Consider the following 17,390-nt stretch of genomic DNA (forward strand, 5'->3'; position numbering starts at 1 on the left):
AAGAAAAACAATGTCTTGGGCAAACCAGCTGTCTGTAACTAGATGACCAAACTTAAGGTGTGAGAAAGAGGGGGATAAACACAAAGCCAGAGAAAGGAGGCACCAATCCAGTCATCTATTTATTTAGTTAAGATTATTTACCAAATACCTATTATGTGCCAGGCATTGAGCTAAAAGCTAAGGTTATAATAGCAAACAAATCAGATATAGATCCCCCCCCCCCCATGCTTGTAGAATCTGGTGTGGGATCTTACAGCCTAGATAAGTGAACATTCATTTATACAATAATGTTTCAGTTACTAGTGCTCTGTAACAAATCATCCCCAAATCTAGCAGCTTAAACCAACCACTTTATTATGCTCATGGTTCTGCAGCTTAGGAATTTGAATAGGGTACAGGATTCCATGATGTCTGGGCCTCAGCTGAGAAGACTCATGGTTGAGGGTGACTCAAGGGCTGGGGGCTAGAATTATCTGAAGATGTCTTCCCTCACTTGGCTGGCAGTCCTTGCTGAGCTGTCATCTGGGAGCTATTGTCTGGAACACCTACATGAGTCATCTCCACCATCACTGTCTTAAGGGAGACCGTCTTAAGGGAGACTTCTCACATGGCAACTAGCCTCCCCCAGAGCAAGTGTCTCAACAAAATCAGACTAAAGCTTCAGAGCCTTTTCTGAACCAGCCTTAGAAATCATGGGCCATCACTTCCACTGTCTTCTACTGGTTACTAAGGCCAGCCTAGATCCCAGGGAAAGAGAATCGGACTCCTCCAACCTCTGTCCCCAACCTCTTGATGAAGGAGAACAAGGTAAGACTGTGTGGGACAGGAGATACAGTTGTGGCCATCTTTAGAAAATAAAATATGCCAAAAATACAGTGAACTAAGCGCTATGGTAGGGAGGACAGGAGAACATATAAGGGGACCTAATCTTGGCTGGTAACGTTAACCAATAATTTTTCAAAGGAAGTGCCTACTAAGCTGAAATGGAGGCTCAGTGGAAGTTAGCTAAAGACTGTCTTAGTTCAGGCTGCTAAAACAAATTATCATAGGCTGGGTGGCTTAAACAATAAACATTTATTTCTCACAGTACTGGGGGCTGGAAGTCTAAGGTCAGGGCACCAGTGTGATCAGGTTCTGATGAGGGTCTTCTTCCCGGTTTACAGACCTTCTCTTTGGATCCTCACACAGCAGAGAGAGAGAGAGATCTACTCTCTTCCACATCTTATGAGGACACTAATTCCAGATGGAAGTTCTACACTCATAACCTAATCACCTTCCAGAGGCCTTGTCTCCTAATATCATCCATTTGGGGGTTAGGGTTTAAACATATGAATCTGGGAGCGTTCAAACATGCAAAGTCCGAAACAAAGACTATGTGTAAAGTAGTATTTTAAGCAAATAAAACAGCATGGGCAAAGGCCCAGAGGCTGGTGGGAACGTAGCCATATATGGAACTGAGATAATTTTCACATGGCTGCTTTGCAGTGTGTGAGTGTGGTGTCCCGTCACGGAGGATGGGATAGAGGTTTTGGAGGGAAGTTAGCATGTGTATATGTGTGTGTTTCTGGAGGATAAAAAATCAAGCTGGAGAGGTAAGCAAGGGCCAGATCATGAAGATTCTGGGGAAACATACAAGGGAGTTTGAACAATAGTTAATGGGAAGCGAAAAGAAACGTTGTCTGTATATAGAAAGGCCACTACAGGCAGCATAAAAATGAGAACAGAATTCAAATGGAGGCAGCCCGTAATTTTCCAAAACCCAGACTCTGGAAAAAATAGGATGTTTATCTTGCCTGTTTGGATGAAAGTGCATGGTGCTTGTCTCCTTTATTATTATTTTAAAAATGTAAATGAGTAGAGTTCCCTGTGTTATACAGTAGGTCCTCTGCTCAGTACTCTGCAATGGCCTATATGGGAAAAGACTCTAAAAAAAGAGTGGATATATGTGTATGTATAACTGATTCACTTTGCTGTACACCTGAAACTAACACAACATTGTAAATCAACTATATCCAATAAAAATTTTTTTAAAATGTAAATGGAAAGTCCTCTTCACTATCCCAAAGAAGCATACTGAAGACTCACAGACCCAGAAACTCCCCCTCCTCAACATATAGCATCTTCATCACACATATAAGACTTTCCTGATTCCTATCAAAAGCAGTTAAGTGCAATGGAAGTATCCACATAAAGCCTAACGTTCAGCATCATTTATTGTTAGTATAATTTTTCACGAACGTGGATAAAAACTTCTCTCCAAGAGAAAATGTAAATCCGCAGTCAGCAATTTATTCTCTAGAAAGAATCAAACTTTCCTCAGGAAGGGAAGATCGAGTAGGAGATGTCATCATTATAAGACATTTTATGACACTGCAGACTACGTGGCAAACGACCATTGATGTGAAACCATTCATTTCCTGCAGTGTGGTTCCCAAGTGTTTGCTTTCTTGGAACAATGATGGGAAATTTCCTAACACAAGAAGGACTATGACGTCAGCTCCACTTATATGTTGCTCTTCCTAGTCTTGGAAAATGTCCCATTATCGTTCATGCATTAGATGGATCTAAAATAAGCAAGTCTAGACAGTGGAAACCATATATAAGATCTATGGTTTCTTTCCCCATTATGTAGTACTGTAGAGTGTTAAGTCACTCAGTAATCTCCCTCTAACTGAAGGAAAACTGGGGAAGTACACAAGGGTATAAAATATATATGTCAGGTAATAAATCTTTGGCTATTTTCCTAGGTAATTAGTAGCTACTTCAAGTCTTTTAAAGAAGTAGCTGGGTCTTGGGCTTCCCTGGTGGTGCAGTGGTTAAGAATCCACCTGCCAATGCAAGGGATATGGGTTTGAGCCCTGGTCCGGGAAGATCCCACATGCTGCGGAGCAACTAAGCCTGTGCACCGCAACCACTGAAGCCCGCGCGCCTAGAGCCCGTGCTCCGCAACAAGAGAAGCCACGGCAGTGAGAAGCCCGCGGACTGCAACAAAGAGTAGCCCCCGCTCGCCGCAACTAGAGAAAGCCCGCGATCAGCAACGAAGACCCAACGCAGTCAAAAATAAATATAAATAAATTTATTAAAAAAATAAAATAGAAGTAGCTGGGTCTTCAATAAATGGTACTGGGAAAACTGGACAGCCACATGCAAAAGAATGAAAGTGGACCCCTATCTTATATCACACACAAAGTGAACTCACAGTGGATTAAAGACATGAATGTAAGACCTGAAACCAGAATTCCTAGAAGAAAACACAAGCGATAAGCTAAGCTCCTTGACATTAGTCTTGGTGATGATATTTTAGGTTTGACATGAAAAGCAAAGGAAATAAAAGTAGAAATAAACAAATGGGTCTACATCAAACTAAAAAGCTTCTGCAGAGAAAAGGAAACCATCAACAAAATGAAAAGGCAGGGCTTCCCTGGTGGCGCAGTGGTTGAGAGTCTGCCTGCCAATGCAGGGGACATGGGTTTGAGCCCTGGTCTGGGAAGATCCCACATGCCACGGAGCGACTAGGCCCGTGAGCCACAATTGCTGAGCCTGCGCATCTGGAGCTTGTGCTCCGCAACAAGAGAGGCCGCAATAATGAGAGGCCCGCGCACCGCGATGAAGAGTGGCCCCCGCTTGCCACAACTAGAGAAAGCCCTTGCACAGAAACGAAGACCCAACACATCCAAAAAATAAAAATAAAAAATAAAAAATAAAAAAAAATTAAAAGGCAACTTGCTAAATGAGAGAAAATATTTGCAATTCATATATCTAATAAGAGGCTAATATCCAAAATATATAAAGAACTCATACAACTCAATAGCAAAGAAGCCCCAAACAAACAAAAAACAATCCAATTAAAATATGGGCAGAGGATCCGAATACACATTTTTTCAAAGAAGATATACAGATGGCCAAAAGGTACATGAAAAGGTGATCAACATCACTAATCATTATGTAAATGCAAATCAGAACTACCGTGAGCTATTACCTCACACCTGTCAGAATGGCTATTATCAAAAAGACAACAGATAACAGGGTTGGCGAGGACGTAGAGAAAAGGGAACTCTTGTGCACTGTTGGAGGGAACGTAAACTGGTGCAGCCACTAAGGAAAACAGTATGGGGTTTCCTCAAAAAATTAAAAATAGAACTACCATATGATCCAGCAATTCCACTTCTGGGTATTTATCCACAGAAAATGAAAACACTGATTTGAGAAGACATATGCACCCCCATGTTCACTGTAGCATTGTTTACAATAGACAAGACATGAAAACAACCTAAGTGTCCACCAACAAATGAATGGGCGCTATTCCTGTGTGAGCTCAGGTACTGTTTCCTCTAATCATTTTGGGTGGTTCTTCCTCTAGCTTCAGATAGTTTCCTCATACACATACACTGATGATTACTCAGCTGATTCCTGATGGAGACCCTGCTGCAGATCTCCGGGTTTTTCTCTCCGTGCAGCTCTCCTCTTTTCAGGATTCTGTCCTGTGAACTCTATCTGTCTTGCTCTTCTGAGACTCTCAGCTCCATCTCCGCAACTCAAGGAGATCAGCAGGCTCCACTTGTGTTCCCTCTCCTAGTGACACAGACTGCAAATGAAGGGCAGCAAGCTTGAGCAATTACAGGACTTATTTGTTTCTCATTAGGATCACTATCCTCTGTTACTTGATGTCCAGTGTCTTAAAAACTGTTGCTTCTTATATTTGTTCTTTTTTTTTTTTTCCTCATATAGGAGGAGAAATCCAGGCCCTGTTACTCCATCTTGACTGAAAAATGAATTTCTCCTTTTTTTTTTTAAAGCCATGGCTATATTGGGTTTTTCTATTCCTTTACAGGAACTTAATCCTAACAATCACAGAAAATTATTAGCAACTTGATAAACAGAGAAATAGTAAACTAGAAAAATTTGAATAAATTATTCAGAATGCAACACAGAGAAAAAAAAGAAATAGAAAATATGAAAAGTTATAAGAGACATAGGGATAGAATGAGAAACTGCAAAATACTTCTTGTGTGCCAGTCCTTCCTACTGGGTTTAATTTTCTTCCTGCTGATGTACATCCTCTTGTAGTTTTTTTCAATGATGGAAAGACCATGAGTTATAAATTCTCTCAGGCTCAATTTGTTTGAAATTGTCTTTTTAAAAAAAAAAAAATTTATTTATTTCATTTACATATTTTTGGCTGTGTTGGGTCTTCGTTGCTGTGCGCAGGCCTTCTCTAGTTGCGGCGAGCGGGGGCTACTCTTTGTTGCAATGTGTGGGCTTTTCATTGCAGTGGCTTCTCTTGTTGTGGAGCGCGGGCTCTAGGCACGCGGGCTTCAGTAGTTGCGGCACGCGGGCTCTAGAGCACAGGTTCAGTAGTTGTGGCGCACGGGCTTAGTTGCTCTGCAGCATGTGGGATCTTCCCGGACCAGGGATTGAACCCTTGTGCCCTGCACTGGCAGGCGGATTCTCAACCACTGTGCCACGAGGGAAGCCCCTGTTTGAAATTGTCTTTATTTCACTTTTACTCTTGAATAATAATTTAGCTAGACAGAACCTTCCACATTGACAACTATGTTCTCCCAATACTCTATTGTTTTCTGGCCTCTAGTAATGCTAATGAGAATTTTGCTGTTTGTTAGTCTAATTATTGTTCCTTTGTAAGTAGTTTACTTTTTATTCTGATTGTTTTAAAATTTTTCTTTTGTCTTTAGTATCCTGCTGCTTGCTAGTGACCATGTCTCAGAATTTCCTTCATTTTTAAGACTAATATTCCATTGTAAGTGTATACCACAGTCTGTTGAACTTCTTAATAAATTTTGAACAAGGGTTCCTGCATTTTCATTTTGCACTTGCCCTGCAATTATGTGGCTAGTTCTGCTTTTATTCTATCACAGAAAACTTTTATCAAAAAGCTGTAAAAGAATATAGGAGGAGAAATTAATAGTGTGTCCTTCACAAAACTATTCCAATAGTGCAACAGAAAAATCACTCAGAAAGTTAAACCCTTCACAGATATACAGAGTACCCAGTCCTGGCTCCTGATCCTCGGGTTTTACCTCTCTGCAAGGAGGGCTTCCTTCTTCAAACCAATAGAACGTGAATCTTCATCTCCCCTTGGAGAAACCTGTCCCCTACTTGCTGGTAGCAGTTACGTCCTAGAATTCCCTTCCTACTCATTTCTATACCTCAACCAGTGCAATTCCTAGGACAACCACTTGCAGCAAAACATTTCTCAAGTTAAGCCAGACTCTCACTGGGAGGTAGGGGGCTTCCTGAAGACAGGCCAGGATAAAAGTTGGCTCTCCAAGTTCAGTGCTCTTTGAGATTTCCCTGGTAGTATAATGTGCAAATATGCCTTATTATTTCTGAGTCATCTCAGAAGTAACTCTTGTCTCAGAAGAGACATTAAGTTTCAGAAACATCACAATCAAGATCCATATTGAGGATAAGAAACATTTTTCTCATTACGGAAACTGTGCTCAGACTGCTCCCCAAGGGGATGGCAATACACATCATGATGTGCTGAAGTGACAGGTTGGCCTCTGTCTCCTTCCTAATTCCACAACTTGACCAGAGGCCCACAGCACATTAAAAATGAGCCCTAGCATATATAACTTTTTCAAATAACAGAACTATTTGCTTCTTGATGTCCTTCCTCTGGCCACATAAAAACCTAGATGAAGCTTTGACATAAGGGTTTTTCTGTACCTTAGGCAGAACACATTTTTAAACAAAACACACTGACGCTGCTTTTTTGTACTAAAAAGCAAATCAGAATTAAAGTACTTTCCTAATTTAAAGCGATTCCCAAGGGTTGGAGGATAGGATACTGCAGGGTTATATGTGTGGCGGAGGGGTGCTGCTCAAAACATGTGTTTCGGGTGAATGAGAGTATGTGAAATTGATGACAAAATAATGACAAAATATTTTGGATGACAAAATAATCCTTAGTGAAAAGTCTCTTAGGTAGCTGGAGTTCTAAGTATAAATGAAAGAGGTCAGACCTCACGCTAATAAGAATAAAGTTTGGCTTCATGATTTCAGCTAGTGCTTTTCATCTGGTTCTTAAAGATCCTGCAAGTATTTTAGAAGTAATCTGGTTCATATTGTCTGGACTTGGGCTGACCAGCACAGTGGCAACTAGTCACAGGTGGCTTTGGGACCCTTGAAATGTGCTGTGAAGGTAACATTCACACTTGATTTTGAAGACTTAGTATGAAAAAAGCACTTACATATCTCACCAGCCTTAAGAATGATAGCATTTTGTACATATTGGGTTAAAAATATACTATTTAAATGAACTTTGTTTCTTTCTACTTTTTTAATGGGGCTACAGACCACTTAGAATCGCTTTCGTGGCTCTGTCTCTATTAGACAGCACTGGTCCAGAACCCAGTTAGTTTTTGATACCAACCCATTTGGCTTTGGACCTTTGGTGTTCACAGATATGTTCTCATCCCAAAGACCCATCACAGTTTGCACTCTTCTTAACTCTAATCTCAGAAGTGAGTCCTTTGCTGGTGAGTGGGCCCAGCCTACCCCCAGCAGACGTACCTTGATCCCTCTACAAGTTACTTCCTACACAGACTTCGGGGAAAGGGGAAATCATTTTATTTCTTTGAAGAAAATACCCCCCTCCTCAATCCAAACTGACATTCCACACTGTGGGGTTTTTCAAGCTGAAATTTGGATCAGAGTGAGGAGTTGAACTGCCAAATTTGGCAGGACGTTTCTTTCTAACACCAATGAGCCTGTCAACTGTACTATAAATAAATACATGATTTAAAGCCAGGGATGTCTTCCTCAGTGTCTTGGCCGGAGCAGCAGCTACTCATAAAGAGAAAGAGAAGACGTCAGCAAAAGCAGGATTTCACTAGACTTTATTCTAAAGAAGGCAGCTAATTCGTAGTGTGAGGAAGTGCACAGAAAACACCGTGTTCAGTGGATTCAGGTGAGACTTATTTAATAGATACAAAATTGATTTTGCTGCTGGAAGCTAAAGGGCAGAGAGAAGGGAGGCAGAGGGGAGAGAAGGAGGCATAAGAATATATGCCGTAGGATTTCATTACTTAAGAATGTTAAGAATATACTCCATGCGTTAATTTTTTATTTTCTAAATGAAAGGTTTATCTATTTTGTACTTGGTTAATAAATAATAAGTGTAATTTTACAGTATTTTAAAATTCATTTGGTGTTGTATTGAGCAAAACATGTAGAACAGGATATATAGCTCATTCATTTTTATTGTAAATTTTATTTAATGAAGTTCATGTTGAACTTGTAATTGGAGCTCATAATTAATACATCCTGTGAGGAACAAAAATTTTGGATTCCCACCTTTCTATAACCCTATTATTTAAACATTAAAATCTTATTTAGGATTTTTGTTTAAGTTTGATGTTTCTAAGAGGTTACTGTTCTAATTTTTTTCCAAGCTGATTTAGAAACTTCTGATGCATCTTGAATTTTTCCTTGTGTGATATGAAATACCCTAATACCCCCTTAAAATGCAAGTGATGGGTAACAGAACTAACATTTTCCTTGAAATCGCTTTATTGTAGTTACTTTATTGTGTCTGGGAGCAGTGATGGATTTTTCTGGATGTCATCCAAATGTCTTTACCGTGTTTAACATTATAATAGGAGTCTCTTTTTTTTTTTCCCCCACTATAATTTCAGCTCTTGAACGAACTCCAGAATATGTATGGTGCACTGTTTGACACTGCAGTGAAGAACACTGGTTGCCTGCCTCCCAACCCCTCCTGAGGGTTAATACTAGGAATTATAATAAGTAAATGAAATATGGAGCCCGTTTCCTGACCTCCCTCATGGCCTACTTGAGAGAGCCTGAAATAACTACTGAGAAAAAACTATATATATATTTATTTTAGTGCTTCTAAAGTTAATTGTGATAATGGTATTTCTCTGCTAGTTAAATTAACTAACTACTTTATTTAGAATAAAAGTCCAGATGAAATCCTATTATTTCAATCTACCTAATGTACCGTTAACATTGAATCAGTATTACAGTCGTGTAGTTATTATTATTGCAATTCAATCTCAATTTTAATATCATATTTATATGTAGCTGAATCATAGCTGAACTTATTATAGCTGTATGTGCCAAGAGCTGCTTACTGCTAATACCTTTAATTTTATGTCTGAGGACTTTCTTTCTGGCCACTGGAGCCTGATTGTTCCAACAATACAAAGGTTAAGCCAGAAGTGCCAGAGAATTAATACCCTCAGAAATGGCCCAAAACCAGTATCAAATGGGGAAGCTGAGGGATAAATGTCACAACTTTCTTACCCCTTCGTTAGTTTAACTTTGAGACATTTTCTGCTCCAGTACTCTATAAACTTTATCACTAGGGGATACTGTTAAAAATTCACATTCTGATTCAGTAGATTTGGGGTGGAGCTTGAGATAATAGTGATAATCCACTTTGAGTAGAAGTTTTACAGTCCCCCAGAATCCCCCAGAGGAATTAAGTTCCATTTGCCTTCAATGGGAAGTTGTTTGATTATTCTCCTTTAGTTTTCTTCTCTTCCCTGTTTCTCACATCTTTATTCTCCTACTAGTGTTTCCTACCTGCATGTGGATCCTTATCTCAGGGTCTGCTTCTGGGGGAACCCAAATCAATAATATACATACACATACAATACTTATCCATACCCTGTTCTATCTATTTAGATCCTAACTATCTATCGATCTATCATCTATCATCTTGAACACAGCAACACAGTGCAGCTTCTTAAAGAATGCAGACAATTGAAGAGCTAGAAGAGAAAGGATAAAGAAATCCAGGAGACAGCAGAAAGAGTAAGCTGATGATCACCAGCTAAAAAACTGACTTTGCCTCCTTTGTATGTAGCTGTCAAGAGGATGTGATATTTGGGAACTCTGGTTAAAGAGGAGACTGGGTGGTTAGCTCTGCCTGCACAGACGGTGCCTCTTGAGAAGTCCACAGAGGGACAGCAATTCTGCTAGGAAAGATGGGTGAGGACTTTTCACCTGAGTCTATTATTCAGGACATGCTGTTGGGAGGGTTGGCCATCGGGGTCATGGAAAGAAGGTAGGTCCAATGTTAATACTGGAAAGGAATGAAATCAGCATAAGCAGAGGGACACTGGCCGAGGTGGCAGGGGAGGCAATGCCACACTTCGTGCTTGTGGGTCAGCTCTGCAAAGGAGAGGAAGATTAGTGAATGGGCTTTGCAGATGTTCACCTGGGGTTCTTTAGTGACTTTGTGCAGCTGATACAACGTGTGCTACTTATCTTGTGGGAGCAGGATTGAGAGCAAAGCTCTGGACTTCCTCAGCTCAGATCCCACCTCTGCCACTTCCTGGCTATGCCACCTCAGCATGTTCTTCAACCTCTTTAAGCATCAGTTTTCCCATCTAGATAGTGGAGACATAATGCCTATCTCATAGCATGGTAATGAAAATCAAAGGAGATGTTGTGAATAAAGTACCTGTGTTAATAGTTAATAACCAGAGGATAAGAGAGCTGCCCTAATATTGCAAATATGCCCAAGAATGCTGGGGAAATGGCGGGTGGTGGTGTTACCTGATTCAGGCATTGTGTACACACACACACACACACACACACACACACACACACACACACACACGTACATGTTTAATATCATATGCGTAGAAAGCCACTGGAGTGATAATGCCCTGATGACGTCAGTCAGTCCCAGCTATGACAGCCGAAATATCCTCCTACTGCTCTGTGCTATGCATGAAATCACTCTGTGAAATCTCTCTTTGAGCAAAGCAAACACCTGTCCTTGGCGGAACGCAAAGGGAAACTTGGTTTAAAGCTCTTGCTTCCCCTTCTTTTAAAAGTCTGTGGTCCCTGCTAAGATAGCTCCTGCCAAGGCCACTTTTGGTTTCTGAGTCGGGCCATCCATGTGCCCTCAGGGCACAGGCTCAGTCCTGACAGTGTCCCACTGTACCTGAGAGTCTGTGGGCTGAAAGAGAGGAAGAGTCACTTTGTTTTTACCACCAAGACCCATTGATCACACCCAGTGGTCTCACCATTTGCTGTGGCTTCTCTCCACGGTCCTGACAGGTTGATATTCTGGAAGGTCAAGGACGGGTCAGTTCTTAGGACTGTGCAGAAGAGAATCAGTCATTGTTATAATCATTTGATCCCAGCAGTTCTTTCATCTCCGTCTTTTGAAAGCAACCTCTGCTCCTTAACCAAGTTCTGCCCCAGTCTCTTCATGGGCCAAAGACGGTGGATGCTGATGGAAATCACAGATGTGGCCAAAGCTCCCTGGCAGCAGTCTGGTCGGAGGTCATATGGCCTCCTTCCAGTAACAGGTGGCACTTGGCCTCTACTTTTCAAGAGAGTTTGAATCAAGAGACATTCAGGGTAAAACACTGTCACGTTGCTTTTAATTTTCTGTAAAGCTTATTTTCTGTAAGCTATTTGACAGCTGGCTTTTTGACATAAGCTTGTAGGAGTGTCGTAGGTCTCAGAAACAAAGTCTCTGCTCTTTCAATAGTATGAGTTGACCTTGTTTCAAATTTCAGGATGCCACATAATAGATATACCACACACACACACTTCGTCTCACACAGCCTTACACACACATGTGGAAGTGTGGAAGCAGTCAGAGAAGGAAGCATAAAGAATTTATTATAATTATGAGTAAAATAAGTAGAATCTTATTTACACTATACTACTATTATGAAGGATAATCATCTGTTAGTTAATTAATATGCTGGACTTGAAAGTGGCTCTAACTTGTGCTGAAACATGAAATGTTTGTCCTCCCCCCTCCTCCTTTCCAACTGGGAATAATAAAAGATCCAAGATTCACACATACTTGTGAAATTCAAACACATTTTAAAAGAATCGATAGGCAGCAAATCTAATCTAAAATACTCACATTGAAACCACTGATCAGAGAAATCTAAGTGGTCCTAATTAATGAAGGGACTCAAGCATTCCCTGCTTGGGGGGAATAGCCCAAGTTCCAAGTGCAGACTTGATGTTCATATAATGTGCAAAGACACAGAGTTCAAACACAGAGACCATGGGATGTTGCCTAGAGCTCCACCGATGGCATCAGAAACACAAACATTACATCCGACAGCCGTGTGATATAACACAGCTGACCTATATGGAAGATTTTAACGCTGCCCCTTATTCTCCCTTATGTAAAGGGGTTCAACAGGGTGACCACCCAGGGATACACGCGTGCATTTTCCTTTTAACTTAAGAGTCATATTTGTAGCTCCCCTAGGAAAGAATCAAAGGCCAAGAGTGGGTGACCTGGACTCTTGTTTGGACTGGAGAGCACAGACAGCAGCTGCGGCCTATCACTGAGATTGGCTGCTGACAGGAAAAAGAATTAACAATTTCATCAGATCTTATAGATCAGTAACAACGGAACACCCTTCCCCTAACTGGTGGCCACTGTGGTAGCTACAGTTGGTCTGATTGAAATCAGTATTTAAAAAAAATTTTTAAATGTGGTAAAATACATGGAACATAAAATTTACCGTCTTAATCATTTTTAAGTATACATTTCAGTAGTTTTAAGTACACTCATATTGTTGTGCACGCAATCTCCAGAACTCTCTTCATTTGCAAACCTGAAACTCTGTACCCATTAAATAATAACTCCCCATTTCCTCTCTCCCCCAGCCCCTGGAAACCACCATTCTATTTTCTGTCTCTGAAGGTGACTACTCTAGGTATCTTACATAAGTGGAATCATACAGTATTTGTCCTTTTGTGATTGGCTTATTCAACTTAGCATAATGTCCTCAAGGTTCATCTATGTTATAGTATGTGTTAGAATTTCCTTCCTTGTAAAGGCTGAATAGTATTCCATTTATGCATATACCACATCTTGATTATCCATTGATCTGCCAAAGAACACCTGGATTGCTTCTATCTTTCGGCTGTTGTGAATAATGCTGCTATAAACATTGGCCTATGAAATCAGCATTTTTAATTACAATGGTAAAAGGCTCAAATTCCATTTCATGACTAACTTACTGTCTGATCCTCAAGAAATGGTGTTTTGTAGAGAGTGTAAAATCACTCTATTTCAGGAAGCCCTTTTGGCCCATGATCCTCACTGATATGGCTGAGGGGGTGTTAGGAAATCTATGGGCATGGAGCAGAAATGAAACTAATTGGTCTATAAATCTATCTCAGTTTTAATCTTCAGCTCCTTAGCACTGAATTTCATTGTTCCAGCAAGATGCACTGAATGAGAAATATTACTCAAGAGTTCTACCCTTGTTGATACAACAGTATTGGCTAATACTTGCAAAGTGCTTAAAATGTTCCAAACACCATTCTTAACTATTACACTATCAGTATCCCTGTTGTACAAATAGGAAATGAGTCAGAGAGTGGCAAGGCACCTGGCCCAGAGGTACACAGCTAGTCAGGTATTTAAACCCCAGTAGTTTTGCTCCAGAATTCATGCACTTTACCACCACATTACACTGTATCTCATTTTTTCACATATATGAATAGGTGTGTGTGGGTGTATGTCTGTAATTGTTACTTTTTTGACAACCAGCAATGAAAGAAGGCCCCTTAGAACTCCAAAATGATAATTCTAGAAAATGGTGCAACAACATGTGATAGAAAATACTCTGCTTTTGTAACTGAACACAACTTTGAATCCTAGCTCTCCCATCAACTGTCTGGTAACATTGACCAAGTGTTTTATCCTCTTGACTTTAGTTTCCTCACCCGGAAATGGGAGCAATATAATATCTACTTGGCTTAGTTGTCAACATTTAAGGAAATAATGTCTATAAAATACTTAGCTCCTGGTAGGTACTCAATAAATGCTAGTTCTCTTAACTTTTATGAGGCAAGAGAAGAATGTGATCTCAAAAAAGTGATATGTGTTTTCATAACAACCTACACTGCATAAACACATTAATTACCACTTTATTTTTCTATGTACAAGGTACTTAATTAGATGGCCTCTTCTCTCTTTTGCATTCTGCCAGAGTCTGTTCAGAAATACAAGAGACACGCTATGTTGGATACCTAACGGTAGGTCCTGATAAAAATCAACCCCGTATTTTCTTCAAGTGGGGAAGGAACTCCAAATGCCAGGATCAGGGGCACAGCTAATGGGCTGTACCTGTATCCTCCTTCCCTTTGTTCCAGAATACCATGACTTTGAGCACTCATCATAAATCAGCCTTCACTGCCAGCACAGAAAGAACTGCCTCCCAGCCTTGACCCAAGGCCATCATTGTGTAATCATGTCTTGACAGCCTTATAATCAAATTCTTGCCTCTTCCCTTGATTTGATTTTTTTTAATGGTGTAACAATTTGGTTAGTAGAAAATGCTATAAAATCCACTATTTTATTGATAAAACAATACTCACATGGAAGCTAAGATATTATCTGTCCACTTAGCTCAGTTGATTCAAGAATGATCATACTTGGTAGGATAGTGCTGCACAAGGAAAGATTTCTTCAAATTGCCCCAAGACGCTTTGCTTTGAAGACATGCAGTGAGGCACTAAGGGGACCAACGAGATGCACACACATCCAGGCCTGCCCCTCTCAAAAGAAGACTTTCCAGACAGCAGAGAAGGAGTTTCTTCATAGAGACTGAAAGATAGTGTATGTCCCCATGTGGACATACTTGCATCTTTACACATGTATATGAAACAAATATATGTCTCATGTAGTTTCTCACTATCTCTATTATTTTAGAGCAGTTTAAGGTTCACAGCAAAACTGAGAGGAAGATATGGAGGCATCCCCTATAACCCACACGTGCTCAGACTCCCCCACTATCAGCCTCCTCCACCAGAGAGCTACATTTGTTACTGCTGATGAACCTACACTGACACATCATTATCACCCAAAGACCAAGGTTTGCATTAGGGTTCACCTTTGGTGTTGTATATTCTATGGGTTTGAACAGCTGTATAATGATGTGAATGTATAATGTCTAATGACAATGGAAGTGTGGGTTGTCTTTCCTCATTGCTCTCTCTTGTTTATTACCTGAGATGAAAAGTTGAAAGGCCAGTATCCAGTTAAGCTGTATGGAGGGGCTGGTGCTTTCCTGAATGGAAGAACTAACTGGAAAAACTACCATTTTCCAGAGTTGGATCATCATTTCTGACTTTTAAGATGTGGCCACCAGCTCTGTTTTTGTGTGCTGTGGTAGTTCATGATTTCTGATGTCTTTTCTCGAACAAGTAGGTCCCTCCTTGGGAGTGAGTAGAATGTCTCCTGCCAACACTTAAGTCAGATCATGTTTTTCCCTTAGGCCAACTCTGCTTACAACTGTTCTTGAACTATTCAGTTATTGCTATAAAGCACTATTCACACATTTTAAAGGGTAATCACTGAGCATTTGCATTTTTTAAGTTCTCAGGACCACTTTTCTTAGTTATCTGCACTGTCTGCTATTAGGGCATATTCTCATTGCAGAGATGAAACCAAGCATGAGATAGGGTAGTGACTGGCTCAGAGGTTAAGGTGAATTTTGGTTCAAGGTGAGAATTCACAGGCTTTGGTCCATTGAGCCATGTTTCCCATGCTTACATATCTGTGAAACAGCAGCTATGAGGTGAAACTCTGAGAAACATTTTCAGTAAAGTTGAAGATTTTAAAAGATCCAACCTCCCCCTTCCCCCTCTTCTTTTGATATAGCATCTGTTACACTCCTAGTAGCATCTGTCACCTGTCTTCCTTGGCTTGAATACCTTGTGACGGGGTGCTCGCTGTCTCAAAGCAACTCATCTCAGATCCAAGTATCTCTTCTTGACAAAAGGTGTTCCTTCTTTAGGTAGAACCCTGTGTCCCTGAGAGTCTGCTTCTTGGTCCTTGAAACTTGGCCAGCATTTTGGGACAAAGAGTTTCAGAAATAATTTTTAAAAGGGAAATGGTTGCACGCCTGAGTAGCTAGATCACTGCATTTGAAGTTCATGAGCTTTATTCGTATAATTGATAAATCAGGTTAGTTCTCTGTTTCTCAGGGTATCATCTCTTTTCTTTTTACCTCTGTCATTTTCTTCTATTTTCTGCCTGGTGTCTTCCTTCTCTTGTAGATGTTTCTATCGTGTTCTCTGTCTCTCAGGTTTATATTTCTCCCTGTGGTGTTTTTCTATTTTTCTCTTTTTGCTTCTTTTCCTTTTCCCCTATTTGCCTTTTCCGTCAATTTTAATGAATATTTATTAGATACCTATTTCAGACTAAGGAGTGTGCTAAGTGCATAAGGAAATATAGGGAAAGCCTTTGCCTTTCAAGAAAATAAGCTCTTCTGTAGAATCTGGTATCTCTCCTTTAATTAACCACAATAAAAAACAATTATTTTTCCTGGCTTTGTCTTTTGTTCCTCATAGTTAACTGGAAAAAAAGGCAAATTGAACATGTTCTATTTCTTATTGGAAGGAACAAAAAGATAATCTAAGTGGGTTTATTTTTTGTACGTTTATGTGACACTAAATTAATTTTTTCACTTTTTACATCAATGGGACTTGGTTGAAAAACATGTTTTTTCTTCATCCCTGCATTACTCCCTTTTCTTTGACATGAGAAAAATGTTAGGAATAAGGCTCAAGTGCTCTAGAGACCCTATTGGTTTCTCTATGTTATCAGTAAGCAATGGCATATGGTTGGCTTATATTCAACACCAGTTGGTTTTTCACAGAGTGAATTGTATGAATCCAGTAGTCCTCAACTTGAGCCTGCATCAGAATCACCTAGAAGGCCGGTTAAAGCACCCATTTCTGGGTCCTACACACCAGAGTTTCTAATTCAGCAAGTCTGGGGTGGGGTCTGAGAATCTGTTTCTCTAACAAGTTCTGGAGTGATGCTACAGGTTTGGGGACTGCATTTTGAGACCCACTGTATTCAACTGAACTTCGAATAGTAAAGAGACGGTTTTGGCAGTAGGAGATTGGTGGCAGGTCTATTCACCTATGCTCATTTTTAGGGTTCAGAACAGTGAAACTTAAAATAAAAATATTATTTCAGGGGCTTCCTTGGTGGCGCAGTGGTTGAGAATCTGTCTGCCAATGCAGGGGACACGGGTTCGAGCCCTGGTCTGGGAAGATCCCACATGCCACGGCGCGACTAGGCCCGTGAGCCACAACTACTGAGCCTGCGCGTCTGGAGCCTGTGCTCCGCAACAAGAGAGGCCGCGATAGTGAGAGGCCCGCGCACCACGATGAAGAGTGGCCCCGCTTGCCGCAACTAGAGAAAGCCCTCGCACAGAAACGAAGACCCAACACAGCCATAAATAAATAAATAAATAAATAAATAAACAAATAAACAAATACTGCTGGTTAGAAAACGAAAAAAAAAAAACCTGCAGGAAAGAAGTGTGGACTTCTTAGTAAAAAAAAAAAAAATATATTATTTCATACACTGTTCTTATATAAAT

General features: G+C 40.4%; 1 protein-coding gene and 1 pseudogene across 1 annotated transcript in view; one reads left to right on the forward strand and one right to left on the reverse strand.

The window, feature by feature from the left end:
• NEDD9 (neural precursor cell expressed, developmentally down-regulated 9) overlaps nucleotides 1-17,390 on the reverse strand; it is a 292,795-nt gene that overhangs the window by 222,498 nt on the left and 52,907 nt on the right. The window lies entirely within an intron of this gene.
• LOC132374260 (52 kDa repressor of the inhibitor of the protein kinase-like) overlaps nucleotides 9,978-17,390 on the forward strand; it is a 38,943-nt pseudogene continuing 31,530 nt past the window's right edge.

The sequence above is a fragment of the Balaenoptera ricei genome, chromosome 11 (genome assembly GCF_028023285.1).
Source record: "Balaenoptera ricei isolate mBalRic1 chromosome 11, mBalRic1.hap2, whole genome shotgun sequence".
Classification (NCBI taxonomy): Eukaryota; Metazoa; Chordata; class Mammalia; order Artiodactyla; family Balaenopteridae; genus Balaenoptera; species Balaenoptera ricei.